General features: G+C 40.6%; 1 protein-coding gene across 2 annotated transcripts in view; it reads left to right on the top strand.

The window, feature by feature from the left end:
- The window catches only part of FRMD4A (FERM domain containing 4A), an 852,768-nt gene that overhangs the window by 651,339 nt on the left and 191,363 nt on the right, over window positions 1-10,066 (top strand). The gene's annotated exons all lie outside the window — the stretch shown is intronic.

Below are 10,066 nucleotides of genomic sequence, written 5' to 3'. Positions count from 1 at the left end.
CCTCAGGGTATACTATGTTATATTAGCTGTGTGGTGGCAAGTGGATTCCGACTCATTGTGTGTAGTACTGAACTTAAGGCTTTAACCTTCAGAGGAACAGACCACCATTGTTTCCCGTGGAGCACCTGATAGATTCGAACCGCTCATCATTTTAGTTAGCAGCCATGCACTTGGCCGTTGCACTGCAAAGACCCACGATTTCTTCCCTCAGGGTCCACAACCACTGTTCTCAAGTTCTGACTCATAGTCACTCATCCTCTAGGACAGAGTAGATCTGCTCTTTATGGTTTTCAAGTTTAGACTGACTGCCTCATCTTCCTCCTGCACAGTGGTTAGTGAACTTCAAGCTCTAACTTTGCAGTGAGCAGTCCAGTGCTTAATATACCACCACCGCCAAGTAGGTCCCAACTCGTGATGAACATGGGATCTCAGATTGCATTTAGTCCCCTTTTATTTTCAAGAATTCTTTGCTCACAAAGTAAGAAGAGAGCTCTACTGATCTAAAGGGAGCTGCACTACTAATTCAAAGGCAGCATTTCTTTGGTGGTTTGAATCAACTAGTGACTCCTCAGAATAAAGATGGGCAATCTCATCCCATGCAATTTATAGCCTATAAAAACCCACTGAGAGGTCAGCTATGTTATCAGTCAACTTTTAGCTGAGAATTTTGTGTAAAAAGATGGCTAACTAGTGATGAATGACATGAATTGTGATGACATTTGCACCCAGTAGCATCTTGCTGCCTTTAAAATATTGTGAAGCAATGGAGGAGCCTAGTATAGATTTGTCTCTAATGTTTTTGCCTGATCTTTCAACTTACCAGAACAATTATTGTCCTTATGCAAAACCTATACTTGGACTAAGAAGCAAGGCTCAAAACAGAGCAGAGAAACACTGCATGGTTCAAAATCAGGAAAGGAGTGTGTCAGGGATGTGTCCTATCTCCATACCTTTTCAATTTATATGCAGAACATATCTTTCAGGAAGCAGGACTTTATGAGGAGGAATGTGGCATCAGGCTTGGAGGAAGACTCATCAACAACTGATATTATGCAGATGTTACAATGTTGCTTGCTTGCTGAAACAGAGGAGGACATGAACCACTTGCTATAGAAGGTCTTCAATATGGGTTGTAGCTCAGCATCAAGAAGACAGATTAGCCCACTGGGCCAATTGGCAGCACCATGATAGATGGAGAAGAGATTGAGGTTAATAATTACAGCTTGCTCAGCTCCACAATCAACACTTTTAACACCAGCAGTCAAGAAATAAAAAGACAAATTGCACTGGAAAATCTGCTGTTAGAGACCTCGCCAGAGTGCTGAAAAGCAGTGATGTCGGTCTAGAGACTAAGATGCACCTGATCCAGTCCATGGTCTGCACAATTACTTGCTGTGCATGAGAAAGCTGGACAGTGACTAAGAATGACAGGTGAATAATTGATGCTTTTGAATTGCGGTGCTGGAGAGGAGTCTTGAACATACCATGGACCACCAAGAAAATAGATCTGTCTTGGAGAGGGTGAAACCAAATCTCTCCTTGGTGGCTAGGATTTTGAAGCTCCATCTCGCATACTTTTGCACGTAACCAAGAGAGACCAATCCTTGAAGAAGGACATCATGCTCGAAAGGGTGGAGGGACAGAGCAGGAGAGGAAGACCCAAATGAAATGGATTGATGCAGCAACTGGGGCAAGGGGGAGTTGGTGTGTCAAAATTATTGAGAATAGCTCAAGACAGGGCAGGGCTCATAGCTGCTGTACATAGGTCGCTATGGGTCACGGGTAGCTCGACGGCACATGACAACAACATTATTAATATGACCCCAGATAGATAGTTCTTAACAGAGTGTGTAATAAAGAAAAATATTTTTTTACTAGGTGAGCTAAACTATTATTTTGTTTTAGGAAGTCTTTAGCATATATGTTTATTTAAAGCGTAAAGATAATTTCAGGAAAATAGTTAAGAGGAGTTCATCGAGCCTCTAGGTCTCCAAAGTTTGGATTGTCTTAGAATTTGAACTTCTGAAAAAAAAAAAATAGAATTTGAACTTCTGCTCTGCATTTCCCCTCTTTTGATCAGAATTTTTCTATAGAACCTTTGACCAACATATGGCATAATATTGTCTAGGTACATATATCTCATTATCAAAGTTATAAATGAAACAGCATTTAGACTTTACCTAGACGTTAATGTTTAGCATAAATAGACCTAACACAATTTAAAGTAATTATCGTGATCTATTTAAACATTTTCATTTTAATCTTCTTTCATAAATTTAAATAATTGCTCATTGAATGCTGTCTATGAATGACCTTAAAAAATTAAGAAATATTTAGAAAGCTGAGAGAGCAGGATAAGTAATTTGGTTAGTCATTTTTGCACATTTTCAAGGCCAAGTTCAGTTAAAATGCATTTTCAATACCAATTAAGAGAATTGACGGTACTTAACCTCTTATTTAATCACAGGCTCCAATGAAATTTATTGAGAAGTTATCCTCTTCTTTTATATGCAAAATAGTTTTTGTATAAATGTTAGTGGAAGCTAGAATCTCAGATTAAAAAATCTATAAAGGAATTAAAGATTTTTAAAAAATGTTTCTTCCTCAAATAAATGACTTGATTGCTACTGTTTGGGTAGCCTGAATTACTCAAATAACTAAGGTCACAACTTTCCTGAAGATCCCTGGGTGAGATAGATGAATCACACTTAACTACATTGTAAAGGTCAGAAGTTCAAATTGACTCCTAAATACTGTGGGAGAAAGCACCTTGTAATCTGCTTCTGCTAAGATTATTGTCATTACATACTGTTGAGTCAATTTCAGTGACTCCCTGTGACAAAGTAGAACTTCCCCATGGGACATTTTTGGCTGTAATCTTGATGTGAGCATATTATCAGCTCTTTCTCCCAGGGAGCCTCTGAATGGATTTGAACCACCAATCTTTGATTTAACAGTCAAGTGTTTAATTCACTGTTAACTGTTGTGCCACCAGGGTTCCAGTAAGCCCATTTAGAGCAGTTTTGCTCTTCAGCATAGGGGTTGCTGAGTCAGTCAGACTCTGTGATAACTAACAAGAGCAACAGCAGCAACTAACCATGACACATTGGAAAGACGTCCTCACACTGTGTGCAATATGCACTGGTTTCTCGGGTGAGTCTTTCTTTCTGTGAGGACTTTGATTGATTGGCATTGGGCTGCACCATCGGAAATGGTCTCGTTGATAAGCATTCCCAGTCACAAGTTCATCTACAATTTAAAAATAATCAAAGTAGAAAAGCAATTTTCCAATTGAGGAAGAAGCAACAACAAGAAGCAGTTCGGGGAAAGTAATTTATTTGGAAATAGGTTTGGGATTTCCATTCATTAAATGTGCTGTATCATGAGACAGAGGAGAAAATCAATAGCAACAACCTCTGTCGCCAAGTTGTACTAGCTGCTTCTGGTAATATGGCATTCTGCGCTCATTACTGCCTCCAGATAACCCCAGGTTAGACGGCCAGACGTTCTGGAAAAGAGCAGGGCCATATATTTAGTGAGCAGAAAGTGCTTTAGCTTAAGTTTTTCTTTGTATAGCTAAGATGAATAAACAAAGGATAGTGTGTTACCAGGAGGACTTAGGGGCACATGCTCCCACATCATTTTCTTCTCATACAGATGATACCATGGGTGCTCCTGTCACATCCATGGGGTGTGGGGAGAGTACTAAATAGCCCATGGACTGCCAAAAGAACAAGTATGTTTCAGAGAAAGTATAGCCAGGGTACTCCTTGGAAGTAAAGATGACAAAACTTCGTCTCACATACTTTCGGCATGTTGTCTGAAAGGGCCAGTCCTTGGAAGAAGACATCATGCTAAGAAGAGGGTCCTTGAAAGAGAGGAAGACCTCAACTACATGGACTGACTCCAAGACAGTGAGCCTTAAGGTTGCTAGAAAGTGCTACAGGAGATAATTGTAAACAGCTTTAAGAGAACATAAAGAACAAACAATCCCATAAATTTAAAAAAAAAAAATAAAAATGAGAGCTAGACTCTCAATTGTAGCGAATAACCATTTTTTAGTAATATGGTCTCCTCAGTGCACACTGTCTGTTAATCTTATTTTGGTTTCTCCCTGTCTTGTGTGTGTGCATTTCCTCACCCTCATACACACACATATACACACACACCGTATAAAGGCCACTATTTGAGATTTCAAGCACAGTCATTATCTCTGCGCTGTCCTTTAAGAGTCAATACACTTCTGAGTCAAGGACACAAAATAGCTAAAATATTCTTCCCTTTGAAGGGCTCCCCCTACTCTACTCCACTCAGTGACATCCACAAGAATTTCACACTGTTGCTTCTACTTTCCATAAAAAGCCATTCCATTTGAAATAACCCGACTACAATAAAACGTTGAAAAGGCAGATCCCGCAGGTCCAAGACGTGATCAGCACAGATAGACTTATCATACTTCTTCACCCTCCAGTAGCTCCGTAAACAAGCTCTCCTTGAGGCCTTCCCTACTGAAGAAACCAGCACTTGAACCAAAAAATCTATTTGTATTATAAGCAGAAGCTGAGAACAATCTGTTAAATAAGTGTAGCCTATTTCCTATTGCCTGGAAGCCATTGCATATTTATTATCAACCCAACAGTTTGACCTACTGCAGCCGTAAACCAAAGGAGTGTTATCTTGCTGCATTTTAGAGAGAGTAATCATTCAAGTAATAACAAAAATACTCTGAGCATCAGCCAGGGCTTTCCCTCCCCCTTTGTTATTGGCAAAGGGACTGATATGAATTTTCAAATGGAAAATCAATGAAAATAATGGAAGCTGAGCTATCAGGTATCTCTGTTAAACTGTATAGAGAAGATGCTGGTTTGCCTCTTTGCCTTTCCTCCCACCCAAACTCAAAGAAAAATAGGTTTAAGGAAGGGGCTTGAACTCAAAACAGGATGGTGTTACCAAGGAATGAAAAATCCTGAGTAGTGAGAACATATAGATAGTGTTCTGTCTAGAAAATGGGACCTTGTTGCCCATGGAAGGAGCACGGACCAGCAGTTTAACAAGTCCTGCTGTGGCCCAAAGTCGTGGCCTCAGAATTGTGGTTTCTGGCTTACTGCTTGATCCTTCTCCAGTTTGTGCCTAAATATTAAGCCTATAGGGACCTCTGGTGGAGTAGTCCACAGGAAGTTGTTGTGCTAACTCGGAAAGGGCATTTCTCTGGCAGTTCAAATCTACTCATGAATCTACGGTAGGAAGATGGCAGTCTCCTCTGTTCATTTTAAAGCTTTGAAACCCAATGGTAGGTCAGCTTTCTAACTTGAATACAGTGAGAGGTGGATTGAGAGAATTTTTATAAGGAATCTTGAATGAGTCACATCCCATCAGTCTGTTCTTCTAAACAGACTTCAGTGAAGGGACTTCCACAAGTATATATATTGGAGAGAGTGAACTTCCTTCCTCCTGAGGGTCCAAGGATGGCAGGTGCAGGAAAGTCACCTTCCCATTAGATATTGGTACTGAGCAAATCTTCAGATCACACTGGCCTCGCAGAATTTAAGTGGAGGATCCATAAAAGGAAATGTTTTCCTTTTTTTTTTTTAACCTCAGACTCTAATTGTTCAGCTGAGAACAGATTCTAACTTCCTGTTCACTCTGCTTCCTGACTGGTTTCTACTTTGGAGTCACATAATTGCTTGTTAAATGCTCAGTTAAAATTCTGTCAGGAACAGAGGAGTTACCAGTTCAATAATGTCATTGCTACTAAGGCATTCTTTTTAATATTTTAATATGAGAAATGACACAGAGAGAAAGAGTCCAACTATCTAGTCATCCTCTGGTAACATGGGTAAAGAAGAATTGACAGACTAAAAACACATGGTTTGTAAGTGACACCGCTGGCTTCATGTCATTTTAGGGCAGTATGTCCATGCTTTGAGTTGTGGCCACAGTGACGCACTGGACTGTGTGGTCAGTAGTATTGCACTTTGGACTAGAGCAAGAATTTATCACCAATCCTGAAAGCACATGGGGAACATTCTTTCGGGTTCTTTTATTCTCTTAGTTGGAATCCAGAGAAAAGCCATTGCTCTTTTGCCCGGTTCCAGTCTATGAGCAACTCAAAGATTTCAGTAGCTGATAATCAGGAAAATGCTAAGACCCTTATCAAGAATGACGATAAGGCAAAGGATTACAATTTAAATCTACATGGTCATTGACTGGATTGTTCTTGTAAATAATCGTTTTATCAATGGCTAGAGACGTTTGGGTCTTTAATATTTGCCACGGGCACTGTGCTAGATCCAGGGGATGTTTATTTTAAAAATATTGATAGCTCAAAACTTGGTTGGAGAGAGGATCGAAGAAGTATTGATACATCCGAATGATGGTGTTGGTGAAGAATATTGGATAACTGTAGACTGCCAGGAGTAAACGCAAATCTGTGTTGGAGGAACTACAGCCAGAATGCTCCTAGTCTGTACAACTACAGCAAAGATGGAGAGACTGCATGCATCTTGCTAACTTTAAACACATCACTGGAAAAAAGCATCGTGTTTGGTAAGGTGGAAGGTCAGCAAAACCCAGGGAAACCTTCTGTGAGTTGGGTTGATATGATAGCTGCAGCAGTGGGCTCAACTAAACCAACAATTGTGAGGATGGTGTGGGACCGGGTAAGACTGTGTTCTGTTAAATGTAAGATTGCCTAAGTTGGAGCTACCTTAGAAGTTTACAACAACAGTTGCGGAGATATATATCTAGATATGTGCATATACATATGAATGTGTGTGCATGTGTATATTATATATATTTTTGTTGTGTACTGCAGAGTCAGAACCGACCCATAGCTGACCTGCCAGCAGGTTTTCAGAGGCAGTTAATCACACTGCCTCTCAGTTAATCACACGAGAGGAGATTGATTGCCCATCCGTCTCCTGCAGAGCAGCTGGTGGCCTCAAACCAAGTGCCTTCGGGATTGTAGCACAGCTTCTTGCCAGTAGGCCATCAGAGCTTGTGTGTGTGTGTGTGTGTGTGTGTGTGTGTGTGTGTGTGTGTGATATTTGTTGTTATTGTTGTTGTTAAGTGTCATCAAGTCGTAAGCGACTCATAGCAAACCTACGAAGGAAAGTCCTCAACACTTCTGTGATTTTCATCCTATCTCCAGGTTCATAGGGTTTCTGGAGGCAAGCTATTACAGAAGTGCATGCCACTCCTGCTTCCAAGCTTGTTTTAATCAGGGAGCTCCACCAAACACTGTCCACCATGGGTAACCATTAACACATTTGACACATCAGTATTTTACCATTCCAGCATGCCCAAATGCGTATATAATATATATACATATTACATATATGTCATCCAGGGTCACCCATTTTGTATAATATTTCATGTGCTCCTTGTTTTTCAATGCAGCACAGTATTCCATTGTATGAATATACCAGAGCTTCTCTATCCATTTGTTTGTTGATGGGCACTTGGGTTGTTTCCAACTCTTTGCTATTACAAACAAGGCCTCAATAAACATGGGTGTGTGTGTATCTGCTTGGGTGGTGGTTATGGTTTCTTTAGGGTATATTCTCAGTAGTGGAATTGCTGGATCAAATGGTATTTCTATTTGCAACTTTTTGAGAAAGCGTCATACAGCCTTCCATAGTGGTTACACCATTTTACACTCCCACCAACAGTGAATAAGGGTTCTAGTTTCTCTGCAACCTTGCCAGAATTTGATGTTTGCTGTTTTGTTAAATTTTGCTGTTCTTACTGAGGTGAGATGATATCTCATAGTTGTTTTGAGGTGGACAGTGTTTGGTGGAGCTCTCCGATTAAAACAAGCTTGGAAGCAGGCGTGGCATCCACTTCCAAAATAGCTTTCCTCCAGAAACTCAATGAACTTGATGAAATGATGAAAGTTTTACAATTGTTCAGGTCTTTCATTCATAGGGTCACTATTAGTTGTCTACAACTCTACAGCACTTAACAGCAACAAGAAGTGAATAAGGAGTAGTTCTGCTAACACAAAGCCAGTGATTGAAATCTACCAGCTGCTCTATAGGAGAAAGATAATCTCCTTCTATACAATTTACTGCCTCTGAAGACCCACTGGAGTGTCAGCTGGGCATCAGGTCTGACTCAATGGTGCAAAATAACAACAACAAATTGTGTGTGTATGTGTGTGTGTGTGTGTAATTGTAGGGAAGCTGTGGTGGCATAGTCTGTCGGAAGTTATGCTGCAAACCCAAAGGTGGTTCCTCTCTGATGGTTTGAATCTGTCAGCAGCAGCTCCTTGGGAGAAAGATGAGCAGTCTCTTCCCATGCAGTTTACAGCCTGCAAAACCCACGGGAAGGTCAGCTATGAGTTAGTTCCAACTCAACAGCAGTGAGGTTTTTCAGTTGTATAAGATGAGACTAAATGCCACATAGATGGTACACAAACCAAAATTCTGCAAGTGTTTGGAAGGAACAAACTAGATTTAGGCAATCAAAGAAAACTTCACTCAAAGGATGAGTTGAATTCAGCCGTGAACCGTGCCTAGCATTGAAGATAATGGATATGGAGACAATATTCCAATTAGGAGAAGCTGCATGAGCAAAATCATAGTGTAGACCATGTGACGGTGTGTTTACAGGAGACTTAGTCCCAAGACAAGGCTCTGGGACCTCTTCAGAGGCAGGAAGGGAGTGTCTATAGCTTATTGCTCACACCCACAAATAGTTAAGTCTGACATTTCTAATACTTCCTAGCTGATCACATGGGTACCATTGAGGTAAATCTCTTGACTGTTTTTCTGACTTTAAAAGTCTTATGAGGGGGAAAACGGTTTAGGGGGGATATAGGATTAGGTATTTTTGTCATGACGGGAGTCCAGAATTAAGGCTGTATAGTGGAGTGGACCTGGGGGGGAGGGACTGTAAAACAGTGAAAGAATTTTTCTTTTACTTTTCAAAGAGAAGACTTTACTGGGGGGAGGGGGTGGAAATCCAAAGTCTCTGTAAATTTTCATTGAAATTAATAATAAAAATTATTAAAAAAACAAGTCTGTTGTGGAAAATAAATGCTTGCAAACAGTAAGTTCTGTGGAATGTGAAGTGCAACAATAGAAGTGTGCCTAGGATGGATGCTTCCACGGACATATCTTCGGGAGGGATCAACACTCAAAGGAAGGACAAAGTATAAGGCCACTGAGGGTGAAACGCATGGTGAAATGGATGGACACAATAGCCAGCTTGATTACACAAGGTGAACAGCCTTTTGTTCTGGTTCCCATATGGTCATCATAAGTCAAAGTTAATTCGATAGCCACTAACAAGACCAGGTGAGAGTCCAAAGGAGCCTGGTGGGGCCTGGGGAGGAAGTACTCTCAGGAGGAGATGCGTGAGAGCAGAGTCTTGATGGGTAGGGCCTCGCTGGGCAAAGGAAGGGAAGGATTTTCTGGGGGGGCGGGGTGAACAGGATGAGTTCAGAGGTGTGAAACAGCATGGCCCCTATAGGGGTCAATCAACACACTGAGTAAAAACAAAGATGAAGTTGGCCCCAAGGCTTTCTTATTCCAAATAGTGTATTCTCCCTAGATTGAACTTAATTGCACTTCTCGACAAGTTGGTCCAATCATTTTTATCTTCGAATCAATATTCCTTTATTTTTTTATCCTTCCTGTATTCAGAGCAGGGAAGCTAAATGTGAACAATAAAGTGAATGGACTTTTATTCCAAACTGGAGATTATTAGGAGAAAGAAAGAAGTTCCTCAGGTGAACACTGCTCTGAAGCAGATTCTGGCCCCAGCTGTACAGGCCAGTCTTGTGTTCATTGGCCTTCACATGGAGAATGTGTTCAGTTAACTTGTCCGGGAGGAAAAGAGAGAAGGGAGGAACAAAGGGAAAAAATGCAGAAATTACTATTTATCTACCATTACATATCTCTCAGGTTCATGTTTTCAAAATAACAGAAATAAGTTCTAAATTATACACTAATGAACAGCACATGTAAAAGTCAGCAACCATGAAACATCAATCCCAGTCAAGACAGTAAGTGTGTCCATCACTTCAAAAAGTTTCCCTGTCAGACAACTATTGGTCTACTAC

This window comes from Elephantulus edwardii, unplaced genomic scaffold (genome assembly GCF_000299155.1).
Source record: "Elephantulus edwardii isolate Elephantulus edwardi_28Jun2011 unplaced genomic scaffold, EleEdw1.0 scaffold00139, whole genome shotgun sequence".
Lineage (NCBI taxonomy): Eukaryota > Metazoa > Chordata > Mammalia > Macroscelidea > Macroscelididae > Elephantulus > Elephantulus edwardii.
This window is presented reverse-complemented; position numbering and strand designations above follow the sequence as displayed.